Source organism: Eptatretus burgeri, chromosome 18 (genome assembly GCF_056783735.1).
Source record: "Eptatretus burgeri isolate ZD-2024b chromosome 18, Ebu_testis_v1, whole genome shotgun sequence".
NCBI lineage: Eukaryota > Metazoa > Chordata > Myxini > Myxiniformes > Myxinidae > Eptatretus > Eptatretus burgeri.
Genome location: NC_140978.1, coordinates 25,283,224 through 25,300,331, shown reverse-complemented (window position 1 = coordinate 25,300,331; position 17,108 = coordinate 25,283,224). Strand labels below are relative to the sequence as shown.

At 39.7% G+C, this 17,108-nt stretch overlaps 1 protein-coding gene across 1 annotated transcript in view; it reads left to right on the top strand.

Moving 5' to 3' along the window:
• Positions 1-17,108, top strand: part of LOC147008755 (plexin-D1-like) — a 237,618-nt gene that overhangs the window by 154,139 nt on the left and 66,371 nt on the right. The window lies entirely within an intron of this gene.

Sequence of the window (17,108 nt, the reverse complement as noted above, 5' to 3'; positions counted from 1 at the left end):
TTGCGGCCTCTCACTTAACAGACGCAAGCCGGCGAGCTTGCTTTGGTCCAAACAAAAAAGAGGGAAGGGGAAGAATGAAGAGGAGGGTAGAGAGCGTGATACAATGTGTCGGGAGAGATGCAAATGGTGGATGCATGTGGCTTATCGGAAACAGCGTGAAAGGTGAATCAGTAAGCCAGCCGCGGAAAGGACAACTGAGGGCTATTCGTTCATGCTACTTTCGTTCAAAGGGAATGAAGTAGAAGTATGGAAAGCTAGAGAAAGGTAGAGTGAATCAGTGTGTAATGGCTAGTGTGTCTGGGAATTCTCCGCAGGCTGGCTCTGTTCTGGCTCAGCACCTCACTCGCTTGCACACACCAGCCCTCCGGTCACCAGCTTGATTGTCTCAGATCCAAGGTGCGCCAACAACTACAATCTGTTCTTATCTCCCGACTTATAAAGCCCAAGGGGAGGCCTGGCTTGGGAACTGAGCAACCCCCTTAGTAGATGATAAATGGAGTTTCTGGGACTTCCATTCAAATGAATGGGGGAAAGGGAAAAACTTTCTGACTCAAGCCCCAAAAGCCCAAAATAGGAGACTGATTTTCTCCCCACCTATCCCCTTCCCTCACATACAAGCAAATGTAAAATTGAGACTCATTTCCTCCCCCTCCCATACAAGCAAATGTAAAATTGAGACTCATTTCCTCCCTCTCCCATACAAGCAAATGTAAAATTGAGACTTACTGATTAAAGCACTTCTTCCCTTTCATATTTTCATTCCACTCAAAGAGCGAACCAACGAATATTTGTCCATGTTCTACTTCAGGGAATAACTTAATTTTCTTATAACATTCATTTCCATCGAGTATATTCACTTTATCCCTCCTTCGGTTTTGTAAATGGGGAAGTGCTTTTAAGAGCACAGTCGTGCTGTGAAAATGAGGAAGTATTCTGTGCCCATGTCTCTCATGGTTATCTATCTATAATTCCAGCAATCTGTGTGTGTGTGTGTGTGTGTGTGTGTGTGTGTGTGTGTGTGTGTGTGTGTGTGTGTGTGTGTGTGTGTGTGTGTGTGTGACCGCTGTTTCTCGACAACCACTGGTCCGATCTAATTGAAACTTGCCAGGTATATTGCTGGGGCCCTGTGGATGTGTCTTTTCAAGGTTTCATATTAATCGGACAAGTGCTTCCCAAGTTATGGCCATTTATTTACCAACCAATGAAAGGACACGTTGCTGCGTAGGCGTGGCTGCGTAGGCCGGTGCGCGGCTGACCGACGATGACTTCACGTGCCGTGCCGGTTACGATGGGGATCGGTGCCTTAGTTACCGTGGCGTAGGAGTGGCAATGGTCAATGGCAGCGAATGTCATGGCAAGCAAAGACAGGGAGGTAAACTTGAATTAATTTTGATTTTAATTAACTCTGTGTGTGGAAGTATCACAACAGTTGTTACTTCAATGCAAGCGATAATTCATGAAATGCATGTGAACATTCCGTTCGGGCACGCACCACTTCCGGATAGTGATGACTTAATGTATTCTAATAATTTCTCGATTTCTTATGCGCATTTATAGATAAACACAATGCCCCAATCCAGTTGTCGTTTACGAGAGCGAAGGAACGGCCCGTGTGGTTGTTTGAAAGTTTTTTTTTGGGGGGGGGGGGGTTGCACATACGGGCACGCACATACGGGCACGCACGTACGGGCACACGAGAGCGAAGGAACGGCCTGTGTATTTGTTTCTGGCTCGTGGTTTGAAAGTTTTTAATTTTTTTTTTTGGGGGGGGGGGGTTTATACGTACAGGCACGCACGTACGGGCACGCGAGAGCGAAGGAACAGCCTGTGTGGTTGTTTCTGGCTCGCGGTTTGAAAGTTAATATATTTTTTGGGGGGTTTGCACGTACGGCCACGCACGTACGAGCACGCACATATGGCCACGCACCTACGGGCACGCGAGAGCGAAGGAACGGCCTGTGTGGTTGTGTCTGGCTTACGGTTTGAAAGTTAATATATTTTTGGGGGGGGGGGGGTTTGCACGTACGGCCACGCACGTACGGGCACGCACATATGGCCACGCACCTACGGGCACGCGAGAGCGAAGGAACGGCCTGTGTGGTTGTTTCTGGCTCGCGGTTTGAAAGTTTTTTTTTTTTGGTTTGCAGTTTGCACGTACGGCCACGCACGTACGGGCACATGAGAGCGAAGGAACGGCCTGTGTGGTTGTTGTTTTTGGCTTGCGGTTTGAAAGTTTTTTTTGTTTTTTTTTGCACGTACGGCCACGCACGTACGGGCACGTACTAGTATCTTAAATCATCAGAACATTAACAGAACAAAGTTTAGCTAAAAACAGCTTTTAAACGTAGGTTTTATCAAAATCATTCAAAGCAAGATGTTTCATTTTCGTGTTAAAATGAGCCAGTTTGGAGTGAGCCAAGCAGCCTCGCCCGAACCAAGCCAAAAAAATTCCGAAGTCATTTCCTATGTGGGACACACCCTGAAAAAACCATTGTTCTGTAATCTCCCATTACGTCATCAAGTTGCTTATTTAAACCAACTTGTGTGCCGAGCGTGTTCTATTTCGAATATGGAGCGTTCAGATTATTACTACAACCTTGCAGATCAATTGTTTTCACAAGATGACAGGTGAGATCCTCAACCCAATTCATTATTTGTTGTTTAAAGCGGAATTAAATCACTACACAACCAATAATTATTGTTATAATATTGGTTCACGAGTCAGTAAGTGACCACTATATTCGTTATGGGTGTGTGTTGGGTAGTCGATCGAGTCGAAAAAAAAAGAATTTTTTTTTGATCTACCCTTATTTGTTGGTCGTGGTGTCGGTCTGTCCGTGTGTGTGTTTGTCGGGGGTTTTTGACCCCCTTGCAGTTGTTCGATTTTGATGAAATTTGGGTGGTAGGACCAGTTTATGACCTCGTTGTGCCGCGTAGGTACTGGTTGCAAACGCCCCTTTGGTTGCCTAGCAACGGGACTTTTAATTTTTTGAAAAATCATAAAAAATTAATTTTTTCGAAAATCAAAAATCGGGCCACGAGCAACTGTGGGCAGTACATTCAGCCATATTGTCAAAAATTTCCAGCCGGATCCTATGAAAACTGTCAGAGAAGATAGACTTTGAATGAACCTTGGTCGAAAACAATAAAAAAACGAAGTTCGTTATATCTCAGAGATTATGAGTCAGATATACATGAAACTGGTATGGTAGGTTCATGGTATGTCCTCGTTATGTGTGAGAAAGAACCGTTGCAATGGACCCCTCTGTTGCCTAGCAACGGCCGAAAAACCTCTAAATGTGGGGGTATTTTAACGAAAAAACAATCTGCAGCATTAACCCTTGAAGCTAGAATCATGAATTTTCTTGTGCTTAATCCTCAGGTCATTCCCCATCGAACGGTCCATCGCATCAGGTTCTATTGGGTAGTCGATTACCCATGTCTGCCTACCGGCTTGTCTGTGTCTGTCCCGAGCATAGCTCCGTGGGTTTTGATCCGATCCTGATAAAATTTGGGTGGGAGGTTTATATCATGATCTAGTTGTGTTTTCCTGAGAATGGGCGTGCTGCGTCCATTATGGGCGGAGCCACGCCCAAAAAAACATGTTTTTAGGGGGTAGCTGATTTCAAGTTACATCTTCTCCGAGGGGGTTTGTCGAATCTGGCAGGGGTTTTGGTATTTGGTTAGCCCAATGGCACCTGCATAGCCCCACGGAGCTCGATTTTTCATTTTGGTCCCAAGGTCAAGGTCACAAGGTCGTCACAAACTTAGAAAACGTCAAAAAAATCAATAAATTGGGCATCGAGCTCCTAGGGTTTTCAAGTGTTTCGAATGAAAGTTGGTATGCAAGTAGTACTCTTCGAGTACGACAACTTTCATCGTTTACGTTTTTCCCGATTCCCGCCAGTTTTCCCGTGGCGTTCCCTGGAAGGTCAAAAAATAAAAAAGGCGAACCGTGCACATTGCTCGTGAACCATCGCCGTCTCCAGACTTGTAATAATTATAATTATTGTATGTCTTTTTCTAACAGGTTGTCCCCAATAAGAACATCGTTGATAACTGATGTTGAAAATGAGTTATGTGAATTACACGACGAGTGGATAAAAATGAATGACTTCCTTAAAGACATTTATTCGTTTCGAAAAGAATTGAATGATATTTTTCTTGGATGGCAAGAAATTCTCTCACGTCCTTTGATCTTGAATGACCCGAGTCCAAGGTGAGAAATTATCACTCTGTCTTTGTCTCCGTGTGTGTGTGTGTGTGTGTGTGTGTGTGTGTGTGTGTGTGTGTGTGTGTGTGTGTGTGTGTGTGTGTGTGTGTGTGTGTGTGTGTGTGTGTGTGTGTGTGTGTGTGTGTGTGTGTGTGTGTGTGTGTGTGTCTCTTTGTCTCATTATTATTATTTTTTTTTCAGTTTAAACACCTGTCTGGATGAACCAAACACACAACTTATTCTTATAGAGGAATCTGACATGACACTATCTTCTGGAGGTAAATGTTATCTTTATTATTTTATTAATATCATAATATAATCATCCTTATATACCCTAAATGTTCTTCACTCTTTGTTTTGAACAGGATATGTTGATGGAGTTTCAAAACCAAAACAAACCATCAGACTGCTGCGAAAGAAGATTTTGTTCAATGTTATTACTGTTGTTTAACTATAAATGCTTTCCTTATTTATAATTCTGATTTTGAATTGCAAGATTTTGATATCTGATTTTGAATTACAAGAAAAGAATAAAGGAGATGTAAAGGGGAAGGGTGGGGGTGGGATGAGGAGGTGGTGGGCCAAAGGTGGGGGCGCACAGGGCGGTGGGGCTTATGTGGGTGGGTGGGGCTTATGTGGGTGGAGCTTGGGTGGGTGGAAATTGTGTGTGTGGAGCTTGTGTTTATTATATGGGGTTTGTGTGGATGTGGCTTGCGTGGGTGGGTGGGGTTTGCATGGGTGGAGCTTGTGTGGATGGGTGGGGCTTGTGTGGGTGGAGCTTGTGTGAATGGGGTTTGTGTGGATGTGGTTTGTGTGGGTGGAGCAAATTCAGAAATTAAATAAACATGTTGTGTGTGGGGAACTAATTAACTAATCACTAGTTATGTGGATATGATGGATGTGGATGTGGCTTTTGTGGGTGGTGTTTGCGTGGGTGGAGCTTGTGTGGGTGGGGCTTGTGTGGGGTGGGGCTTGTGTGGGTGAGGTTTGCATGGGTGAGGATTGTGTGTATGTGGATTTTATGGGTGGGGCTTGCGTGGATGGGCCTTGTGTGGGAGTAGTCAAAAAGGGGCGGAGTTAAAAAGGGGTGGAGTCAATTTTAGAAAAAAATAAATTCAATTTATTATCTTTGTCTTTTGTAATTCCTGTGAATAAAATGAACCTAAAATCTCTTCCCCTTCTAAATCATATACCTTATTAGTCCAAGGAACTGTATCTATTACATCAACAATTTCACAACGTTCATTTGTCCATCGCTTAAGGCCCTGTCACACCTTGACGATTTAGCCAGCGTATGCCGACGTATGAAAAATTTGTCAAAAACGCTGGCACACGTCGAATACGTTATGGGTAAGTTTTGTATACGTTAAGAGCACGCTGAAGCATGCTGGCATACGTCGTAGTACGCCGAGCTCGTCGACAAATTTTAACATGCTCAAATTTTTTTGACGTATGCCAGCGTATGACTCACACGTTCCGCATACGCTGGCCATAAGTTGTAGACACGTTATGCGATCATTGACACACGTCGACTCACATTACTGGTAAGTTACTCATAAGTCGAAACACGTCGAGGTAATGTTTAGCGTACCCGAAACTTATTTCTAACCTATGAGTAACGTGCTTTGAACCTATGAGTAACGTGCTTTAAACCTATGTGTAACGTATCTCCAACGCATATTGACGTATGTAGATGTATTTGACGTCTTCCGGACGACCACAGAACTTACTGAACGTGTTTCTAAGTTACAGCTACCGTATAATGGCGTATTGGCAGCGTTTAGGGGAATTGGTATATAAAAATGGGGTTCGCAGGAGGAACTCGTCAGTGTTCCAGACTCCATGTGTTTTTTTTTTGTTTTTTTTCTTCGGCATGACGGTGATGTTGACACTTCGATTTCTAGTGCGGTTATAATATAATATAATTAATAGGCTGCCGCTCAACGATTTAAATCATAACCGCACTTGAAATCGATTAGATGCGCTGTGATTTAATTTAATAGTTAGGGAGCGATCCCAACACAATGGAGATGCCCCTCCCCCTCTTCTGCGAAGAGGAAGAAGAGGCCTCTTCTTTTTTTTTTTTCTTTTTTTTTGGGGGGTCGCGGCTCCAAAAGGTTGAGAACCACAGGGCTAAACATTACCTCAACGTGTTTCGACTTATGAGTAACTTACCAGTAACGTGTGTCGATGTGTGTCAATTATCGCATAACGTGCCTACAACTTATGGCCAGGAGGCCAGCGTATGCGGAACGTGTGAGTCATACGCTGGCATACGTCGAAAAATTTTCAACGTGCTGAAAATTTGTCGACGTACTCAGCGTACTACGACGTATACCAGCGTGCTTCAACGTGCTCTTAACGTATACAAAACTTACCCATAACGTATTCGACGTGTACCAGCGTTTTAGACAAATTTTTCATACGTCGGTATACGCTGACTAAAACGTCAAGGTGTGACAGCGGCTTGAATCGTCGAGCGGCAGCCTTTTAATAGGCTACGCCACGTGATCGTCGGCGATACGCTGCCGCGCTATGCATACATTAGACTATTGTTGGGCATACGTTGTGCACGCCACCAACATGCTAAGCATTCGTTGGTATAAGTTATCTATAACTTATCGAAACATTCTGTGTACGTGACTAATACGTTATGCATACGTCCAACTCGTTATGAATACGCCAAAAACTTTTAAAAAACATCAATAATTCAGCGTACGCCAACGTTTTTACATACATTTTGATACCTTGCCATACGCTGGCTAAACGTGAAGGTGTGACAGGGCCTTTAGTATAACCTTTTTCAAAATGAGATTTCCACCTGTATATTCTTGCTATATCACTAACTTTGAACTTAGTCTTTCTGACATTAATCTCTTTTTCATATTCTAATTTTGTAAATGTTTCTGATGGTTTAGTATTTGTTGAGGTGTAAATCGTGTCATTATACTTATCGACAGTGTCCTGAATTAAAGATAACCATTGTTGAGAACCGAGTTGAGTGAATTTTTTATATAGTCTCTCTTTTAAAGTGTGATTGAATCGCTCAATAACAACTGCTTTTCCTTCATTAAAGGTGCTGTATAATATAATGTTGTTATTTTTAAGAAAATTCATAAATGTTTTGTTGTGGAACTCTGTACCCTCATCAGTCCACAATTTTTTTCGGGTTTCTCTTGCTTTTATTGAATATTTCTTGGAAAGCTAACAAAAGAGTATTACCTGTTTTGTTTTTCAAAGGGACAACCCACGCATATCTACACCTCAAATCAATAACGGTTAAAGCATACTTGTACCCCTTATCATAATTGAGTTCAATTAAATCAGCCGACCAGATATAATCAACTTCCTTGGAATAAACCTTCCTTCTATGAAACCTTGTGATTATTGGTTTATCTAATTCATCAGCTAATTGCTCTTCAATCTTAATGATATCATTCGAGCCTATAAGTTTTTTGAATTTCCAAGCCCAAGTTTCAATTTAGCACTGATCATCTTCTTCACGATGAACCTAACAACATTTTCTCTCAAGGTTGGATTTTGTATCAGAGACAAATTATACAACATTTTTCTATCGGCTTCATGTTTTTCTTCCAATGTGCTATTTCCATAATCAATATCGTGCCTCATGCACACTTCATCAACCCTATTGATAGGTTTGCTCCACGGTTTAGGATTGTCAGCCTCATCTAATCTTTTATTCAAGTTTGTTCCTGGACCACAGAAAGAATACCCTGGTAGATGTAATTCCCCTGGTATTCCAGTTGTTGTAAATTTACTTCCTGATAAAACTTTTGTATATCTCCCCCACATTTGTGTTTGGAGATGAATTTACTCTTCTTTAGAGCCACACACCGAACATATGCCTTTTTGTATAACCCTGTTATTTTTACTTTTAAAATATGAGATTTTTTAGTATTAGTTTTCTTTTTACATTTGAGACTATAACTCATTTATTTATGAGAAAAATTCCGACAGAGTGTGAAAACCTTTTTAGTTTCCAACATGCACATTTGAATCTTAATTTTTAAAACATAAAGAATCCTCAGAAATGTCTTCACTCTCTCCTCCATTTATTTAAGAAAAAAAACCGGAAAACTTTAATTAAAGTCAATCACACCAACATCATCAATAATATAATCTTTTCCTTCTTTCTCTTCTTTATCTCCACTTTCTCGTTTATATCTTCTCCCTGAAATCGATGTTAATACTCTTGATGCATATATTTCTAATAGACTTGTCAATTCTTTGTTTTCCTCCTCAGTGCATTGAGATTGATTTATTTTCTGCAATACCTTCGATCTTTTTAAAATCTCACTGGTTTCCATATTTTTATATTTTTTCATTCTCTCTCTTTCCTCCCTCTCACTTTCCTCCTTCTCTCTCTTCTCCCTTGCTGCCTTCTCTCTCTTCTCCTTCTCCTCCTTCTCTCTCTTCTCAGTTTCTTCAACTCCTTCCTCATCCCCTATGACCCTCGAACCACTTTCACCCCCATTGAATATCATACATATTGTTACGTCTGAGGGGGGGGGGGGGTATGCATTCAAAGGGTAATTAGGATGTTTAATTAGGTATGCCATGCTGTTCGAGTTATAACAGGATCTCGATGTAATGAAGTAGGGATTTAGTGGTCATAAATTGTCTCGTAAATGTCCATTTCCTTAAGGGGAAATGATAATTGTCACGTAATTAGATAGGGAGACGGGTTAGGGTAAGTGTTGATGCGTATTCCATTTTAGTATTTCCAGTAGGCTTGCCGTGACGTGACAGAACGGTGCTGCGGATGGCTCCGCCCCCTTGATGACCATTGACGGAGGGCCGCAGGCGTGGGACCAATGAGGCGCTCCGATGGGAGTTGCAGACACCCTGGAGCACGGGGCGGCCCGATTGGAGGATTGAGAAAAATGGAGGAGATGTATCTGTGGATGGCTCCGCCCCTTGATGACCATTGGTGGCAGGCGGAGGACCAATGAGGGGCTCCGTTGGAAGTTACAAGGACTCATGAGCATGAAGTGATCTGATTGGAAGAAGGAGAGATATAAAAATTGCTGGCGGAGTTTGTTCAGCCCCTCTCGTCTCAGCTCTCTTCTCTCGGCGTCCTCTCGCTCTCGCTCTCTCTCTCTCTCTCTCTCTTGCGCTTGCTCGTGCCTGATTCCTCATTCCTCGTGCCCTTGCTGTGCCTCGTGCCCTTGCTGTGCCTCGTGCCTCACCTCGTTTGGCTCTCGTGTTCTGCTGTCTCTTGGTACGGGACCGGACGGTGGGCAGACCTACCTCCCTCTCCTGCTCGTTCATGGCGCATGAACTGTGTTCCCTGGCGCTGTGAGCGGTGTTGGGCCGACACCACCAAGAACAACACCACAGTGGCTGGTTGGGGCTCACAGTCCAAGATCTACATTTCTGCGCGGAAGGTTTCACGGAACATCTGCACCACCGTGTCTCCTGCCCCTGACAGGTGCAACGCCAGCTCGTCCGGCACCTACATCCAATGACTTTTGCATCGACAACACGGGCAAGCCTGACGAACTAGCTAAGGTGTGCGTGCGTGTGTGTGTGTGTGTGTGTGTGTGTGTGTGTGTGTGTGTGTGTGTGTGTGTGTGTGTGTGTGTGTGTGTGTGTGTGTGTACCTGGCGCCTTAGAGGGTTTGAGATTCGTGTACCGATTTATTTCATTCTTTACATTTTGGTGTATATCCCTTGAAATTGTTTGTTTTCCCCAAACCCAAATCCACACCACCCTCCGTCGAATCGCCCATGGATCCCTCCTCTTGCCGAGCCTTATCGCTCTTGTGTATAAATAAACGTTATCAACTCAGTGAAAAGCGACTCGTGCCACCTTCCTCGTCCCATTTGCTATAGAGCGATCAAAACTGCCACCCTTGGATTGTAAAAATAAACTGCCTCCATCGTTTCGGCTCATCTTACGTTGACGGGACTGTTCAAGTCCCGTGAACGTCACAATATATTCATCAGGATTTCTTGTTATTCTTGCATCCAAAATAATATTTTTTACAACAGGAAACAAAATTTCTTCTGATTTTTCTAAAAGAGCCTTGCATTTTCTTAACTTTAAAATTTTTTCATTATTTAACATTTGAGTTAAATCCAAAGTTGTTGGTTTATTAACATCAGTATAAAGCCAATCTTTTATTGAAAATACCTCATTCTTATGTTGTAAAACATATTTATTAAAATAACGAATACCCTTTTCTTGAAGGAATGTTTGGACACAGAATTGATAATTTTCTTGAAGCCTTCTTGCTGTGATTTATGTATCAGAAATATATGACAGATTAATATAACTAGTACATGCCCGAACGTGCGTGGCCGTACGTGCAACCCCCCCCCAAAAAAAAACTTTCAAACAAATACACAGGCCGTTCCTTCGCTCTCGTAAATGACGACTGGATTTGGGCATTGTGTTTATCTATAAATGCGCATAAGAAATCGAGAAATTATGAGAATACAGTGTCATCACTATCCGGAAGTCCGTACGTTGTAAGCGTAATGGGGAACGCGGCTGAGGATCTCTTCCCCAACGGCCGCGCCTACGCAGCAACATGTCCTGTGATTGGTAATTAAATGGCGCATCGGCCACGCCTACGCAGCAACGTGTCCTGTCATTGGTTGATGAATAAATGGCCATAACTTGGGAAGCACTTGTCCGATTAATATCAAACCTTGAAAAGGCACATACTCAGGTCCCCAGCAATATAGCTGGCAAGTTTCAATTAGATTGGACCAGTGGTTGTCGAGAAACAGCGGTCACAGACACACACACACAGATTGCTGGAATTATAGATAGACTAGTATGTGCCCGTACGTACGTGGCCATACGTGCAAAAAAAAAAAAAATTCAAACTGCATGCCACAAACAACAACCACACAGGCCGTTCCTTCGCTCTCGCTTGGCCGTACATGCGTGGCTGTCCGTGCAAACCAAAAAAAAAACAACTTTCAAACAACCACACAGGCCGTTCCTTCGCTCTCATAAACGACGACTGGATTGGGGCATTGTGTTTATCTATAAATGCGCACAAGAAATCGAGAAATTATGAGAATACAGTGTCATCACTATCCGGAAGTCCGTACGTTGTAAGCGTAATGGGGAACGCGGCTGAGGATCTCTTCCCCAACGGCCGCGCCTACGCAGCAACATGTCCTGTGATTGGTAACTAAATGGCACATCGGCTACGCCTACGCAGCAACGTGTCCTGTCATTAATTGGTAAATAAATGGCCATAACTTGGGAAGCACTTGTCCGATTAATATCAAACCTTGAAAACGCACGTACTCAGGTCCCCAGCAATATACCTGTCAAGTTTCAATTATATTGGACCAGTGGTTGTCGAGAAACAGCGGTCACACACACACACACACACACACACACACACACACACACACACACACACGGAGATTGCTGGAATTATAGATAGATGATACATTGAGTGGCTTATTTGAGTTAAGTCTTATATTCAACATCTCTTCTGTTTTAAGATTAGGAGTATATTCACTAATATCTATCTATAATTCCAGCAATGTGTGTGTGTGTGTGTGTGTGTGTGTGTGTGTGTGTGTGTGTGTGTGTGTGTGTGTGTGTGTGTGTGTGTGTGTGTGTGTGTGTGTGTGTGTGTGTGTGTGTGTGTGTGTGTGTGTGTGTGTGCGCGCGTCTGTGACCGCTGTTTCTTGACAACCACTGGTCCGATCTAATTGAAACTTGCCAACTACATTGCTGGGGACCTGAGGATGTGCCTTTTCAAGGTTTGATATTAATCGGACAAGTGCTTCCCAAGTTATGGCCATTTATTTACCAAGCAATGACAGGACACGTTGCTGCGTGGGCGTGGCCGATGGGGGAAGAGAACCTCAGCCGCGCTCCCCATTATGGGTTACAACATATGGACTTCCGGATAATGATGACTTCGTGTATTCTAATAATTTCTCGATTACTTATGCGCATTTATAGATAAACACAATGCCCCAAGTTATGATCGTTTTCATATTAGACGGTGCATAAATTTCGGGAACATCAGAGTTAGCTAGTATGCTATAAATAGCATACTAGCTAACGATAGATAAACACAACCAACTATAGATAAACACAATGCCCTAATCCAGTCGTCATTCTATCTCTATATTACTAAAACTCTAATCTTGTATGTATGTTCCCAAAATACAGCCAAGACAGTACACAATAGCGCAAAATTTTTAGGGTTACCTTACTCACCAATCTCCTGTGGTGTGCAATATCAAGTTTCGTTCAAATCGGGCAACGAAAAAATTATTAAAAAATCAATTCCCGATTCAGTAAAGTACTCTTCAGGAGTATTTGATCAATGCAAAGAACCTCAGCGGTATAGTTCGCTGGAGATATCTTTTTTTTAATGATTTTTTTTTTATCAACCGCTGTCAAAACGGGAACCCAACGGGTTCACGGGTCATCTAGTACCAACTAATTTCATCAATTAGAAATTTATTCTGAGCAGCAAAAGCATTAGCCACACCAAAAAGCAATCTATTTTCATTATCATTCCTTTGCAGTTGAAATCTATTTTTAAGACCATACAGAACTTTATCATGATCACAAAATCCAAATATACCTTGAAGAGGAACTGCCACAGTAAAAATATTACCTGCTTTTGTATCATCATCATTATACATTCCTTTCCTTTGACTACATCCAGGGTCTGTGTTTGTTCCCGTTGCCATATCAGGAATAAAACCTTCAACAGCCCCCTTTCCCATTCTATCACCAAATGAATATAGTGTAAATTTCATCATTTCAGATGTAGCAGAGACATAATCAACCAATTCAACTTCTTGTTTCAATGTACAAACGAACACTATCAAACATTTTCCAGAATAAATCATTTACGAGTGTAGCGTTTGTGTTATTCGCAGCCTTAGTGAATGTAAATTTACACAACAAGAAACTTTCTGCTCGATTCAAATAAGTTTGTTGATTATTTATTTCAAAACTTTTTGGTCCATTTGCATTCCAGTCTGTTCCAGTTATTGCATTTACCTTGAAGTAGTTTTCTTTTTTAGTAGAGTTTGAGATGACAATGGTATCATCCAAATCATAGATACTATCAATTGCTTCCATACTTGTATTTATTTAGGAAAAAAGATGTTAAAACTTTTAAAACCCTGACCCAAGTATTTGAATTATTTTTCTTGTTCTTGGGGAGACAACCGAGTTTTGCCTTTCTTAATTTCTTTTATTGCTTGTAATTTATGAGATTCCTTTTGGGCATCTTTTATACTCTTTATAGCACCCGCTACATTTCCCACAGCAGAGGCAGTTGAACCGATTAGGTCTTTATGTTTAAAAATAATTGAACCTATACCCATTAGAGTATCAATTATCCCATCTCCTTTTTTTCTAAATTGATGTCCGACACCCCTTTGTCTCTTAGGTGTGTAGTAACCTCTACCAAGATACATACCTTAACCCTTGCAGTATGGGGAAAGGAACATCCCATCCCCTGTAATTATTTTATATTTTCCCAACTCGTGTTTCCTCACAATAACCATCGTGTTTATTTATTGGAAAACTTCACGTAGGTGAATTCTGATGGATATAATTTCTCCATTAAAAGAAATCATGTGATTATCTTGGTCGGTTATCCTAAAATTTACTCTGCATATGTTTTTTCCTGACACAGGTCGATAAATCATATTTTTGGGTTCCATATTGAATTTATAACAAATTGGGGTTGAGTAGGCACTGAATGAAAATATTGTATTTGTTCTTATTCCATTGTTATAATCGCCATCAATCAAATCACAGTAAATTAATACCGAATTAATGCCTGAGGATATTTGAATGACATTATCACTGTAAACAGCAATAACAGTCTATTAACTAATTGTGATGGGTCATTTGGAAGAATACTAACGCCTGAACCAAGCCTACTTAAAGCCTGAATAATGTATTTCTCCTTCTCATTCTTCCTTCTTTTACTAGATAGACTAACCCTATAATTAAGAGAGTCCAGCAGATCAATATATACTCTATCATCCTTATTTTTCATATCCAATGGTTTATCAAAATACTTTGATTCAACCCTCACAGTTGAACCTTGTTTTCCATCTTTTGTTAGAAGAAACATTGATCTCGGAGTTAGTTTAACAGGGGGTTGAGTAGAACTCAAGAACCTTAATTCATCATTAAATATCAATCCCTTTTCTTGAACAAGATGAAATATTGCTGGTTGTTCTGTTGGAATGAGTCCTTTGGTTTTTGAATCTGCTGAATATTCATTGTTTTGAAGAGCCTTCACAATATAATCAGGGGGTTGATTTATCTCTTCCAGTTGTTGAAATAATCCTTCATCATCAGATTCTAATTCTCCTATATGCTCTAATTCTTCCTCTGTCATTTGACTGAAATCTTTTAACATTTGAAGTTTTTTAGGAGTATATTCTATTGTGGGAACTGTGGAAGCATCTATATTTTTTCCTTGGGAAGTTTTTAAAAGTGGTTTAAAAAATTTATCTTGTTTTCTTTCAAATGCTTCTTCACCCGTTAGTTTCTGTCTGCGTTTCTTCTTTATGTCTTCCTGTTGTTTTACAACTTTTGAAACCAACGCATGATGCTCCTTGAATCTTCTTGCTCTTTCTTTCGCATCCATTTATTTATTGGAAAATATCATTCACTGATTTATAAAGGTCAACAGGGAAATTTTCCTTTTCTTCATCATTAAAGTAGATGTGTTCAAATAAATCCTTTTCTCTAAATATTTCATCAAATTATTTATCAACATTAATACGAGTTGTAATTTCTTCTTCACTAATACTTGTATCTCTGCTTTTCATACGTTTGTGTTGAGTTTCTTCATCAACATCAAAACCGAATGATAAAATCTTAACCCCATTACCACTCAGATGTTTAATCATTTGTCTCATTCCTTCTGGATTAGTTTCTAATATCCCAAGACCACCAGATTTTCGTTTATTTAAGTCACTATTACAATGTGAATATTTTGTTGTTCCAAGAGAAACCTCCTCAAATATTTGACCTTCATTCCTCAATCGCATATGTTCCTCCAATGAAATATAGTAACAATCTTCACCTTCTACTTCTCCAGGTCTTATTGCTCTCGTTGTTGTTGATACAGTACGAACTACATGGCACTTTTTAAGCAAATTTAACATATTCTCATTTGTACTATACAAGAACCTTGACTTATGAAAGTTTTTTCCAGAAGCAGATTTACCCACAAGATTTATAATAATAGTTGTCATTTATATATGTAATTGTTTATAAAATAAAAAATATATCTTTTAATACCTCAACTTGTTTCACAACATTATATTTATATTTTTCAGTCGTGTGCTTCATATAATCCCCAAATTCCTTTTTACTACATAATGTAGAACAATTGTCTCTCCAAAAATTGTTTATATCTATTGAATTTAACTTGAATAAAATAAAAGTATTAGCATTGTTTCTTATTGAGCGACGAGGGAGTTGAAAGTATGATTGACTAAGATAAATACAATTACAAGAAGAATGTCTCCCTCTTGTGTAGTAGCTATCCATTACCGTTTGGTTTCTCTCATTAAAGCAATCATCAAAGATAATGAGGTTCTTTTTTGATTTATCCAAATCTTGGGGAGAAGGTATATCATCCGTATTATCACGCAGAATACAAGTTATCAGTTTTGATTTCTTTTTACATTTCTGTGTATCACAAAATAGTTGTATTATATCTTCAATGTTGTAATCATTTAGTTTCTTTTGAAGTTTAAATATACCGATTATATCTTCTTTTTTAAGACCCGCATTAAAACCTTGTGAGAGTAGTTGATACTCAGGTTGAAAACTCGACTTTGTGAAAATAATTAAATTATCATAATCTAAAAACTTGGGAGTAAGGAGCATCTTTAAAAGTAAGCAGGTTTTTCCACATCCACTTGAACCAACTATGAGACATCTTAATGAATTTGGAAGATTTTTATGGTTGTTAAATTTTATCTTATTTTCCCAAATGGGTAAAAAAAATCATTCATTTATATATTTGGAAAACAGGTTATTTAATTTATTATTGGCTTTTTTAGAAACTCTATATTTTATCCTAAGTTCGGGTTTAATTTCAAGATAATCCATTATTTTATTTATACAATATCTTGTGTTGATATTTCACTGAAAATGGCAATCATGAATAATATATAACAACAATCCTTTGAACATTTCTCCAATACGTTCAGTTTCTTCTATTGTAAGGAAAGGTGTGTTATCGCCCTCATACTTTACATTCATTTCTCTAATCAATCTTGTAAAGTTATTCATTTTTGGTGTAAATCTAAAAGAATTATATTCCTTTTTATATTTTTTTTATTTACATTAATTAGAAGATAATCACAGAACATACATTGTTTGTAGGCTTTTGACTCTGTGTTTAATCCCCATCTTTCACACGCAGGCCAATTCTCAAATTTATCATGTGGAGAATCAGGAAATTCAAGAGGCTAAAAATCTGGTAAACTATTCATATTTATAAAGTAAAACTTTAATTCAAATAAAATTCATCTTCCGTATCATCTTCGGTACTTTCATTGGTGCTTTTACAATCATCTATAAAGCTACTTTCATAACTATCGTTTGGACACAAACTCTCCGTATCATAACTGTCTTCTGTTCCAACAGATACTATCATCACTCTCATAATATTCAAAATCTTCAGTTGAATAATTACTCGTATTTAATTAGTAGAAAAAAACATTACCATCTATATCTATATACTTTTTTTCATTAACAGATTCAACTACTACATTTATTTAATTGAAGGTAATTTTAAAATGATCCTAAACTACTATTAAATGAAATGTCATTTCACCTGATATATTAACATCCTTTATTTCATCAGGATTTACATCTTTAGGGTTGTTGA